Below are 980 nucleotides of genomic sequence, written 5' to 3'. Positions count from 1 at the left end.
ATTATGCCGAGACAAACACATGACTGATAATGATACATAGAAAACAGAGGCATTTTAATTTAAGACATTTTCTCACTAAATCCATGACATTAACACCATGCATATTTATATACAGAGAATATTCTAAGGACTCTGTTTAAAAACAAACAAACCAGCAGTTGCTATTGAGTCGACTCTGAAGTATGGCCACTCCAAGTGTGTTAGAGTAGAACCGTGCTCCAACACTGATTTTTCAGAAGTAGATCACCAGGCCTGGCTTCTGAAGTATCTCTGGGTGGAGTCTAACTGCCAATCTTTCAGATTAACAGCTATTTGCACCACCCAGGGTCTCCTAGGAAGAAAAGGGGGTGGGAAAAGGAAATACGTGGCTGAGAAGACTGATGATATCAGCCAAGCAGTTTGGGTTAACTAAATATCTTCTTTGGAGGGAAAAAACAATGACAGAGGGCAACAAAACACAGCCCACCCTTACAAACAGTTTCACAAAGCATCAAGGTTGTTTGGGAACATTTCCAATAATAATGTATGTCACCATGTTTTAAAGAAACTAAAGGTAATCTATAGCTCACAAAAAGAACAGGTCTGAAGTACTAGGCCATATGTAGTGTTTTGGGGCTATAATTGCAAAGAATCATGTAAAGAGTCTGTAGAATCCATTAAGTGAATTTTATAAACTCTTTAAGTCAAGCTCATTATTAACAGTATCGTATAGTAATTTAGAATTTTTATATTTTTATTAAATATCTTTTTTGGCCTTCAGTTTTGAAAAATCACATTTTAAATTTTAAATAACTATGGTTTGGGCTCATCAAGCAGCTTAAACTATTTTTTGAAAAGTTTTGGGTTCAATAAAACCTAAGCTGCATTTTGCCAAACACCTTTTTCCTCTCATTCAAAAAACCATATGTATTTTAAGGGAAATTTAACCCATGTGTTTTTGATTCATTTAAATTTAAATAATCAAAATGGTGGTTTTTTTT

Source organism: Orycteropus afer, unplaced genomic scaffold (genome assembly GCF_000298275.1).
Source record: "Orycteropus afer afer isolate SDZICR_OR568_19922 unplaced genomic scaffold, OryAfe1.0 scaffold00063, whole genome shotgun sequence".
NCBI lineage: Eukaryota > Metazoa > Chordata > Mammalia > Tubulidentata > Orycteropodidae > Orycteropus > Orycteropus afer.
Note: the sequence above shows the minus strand (reverse complement) of the source record.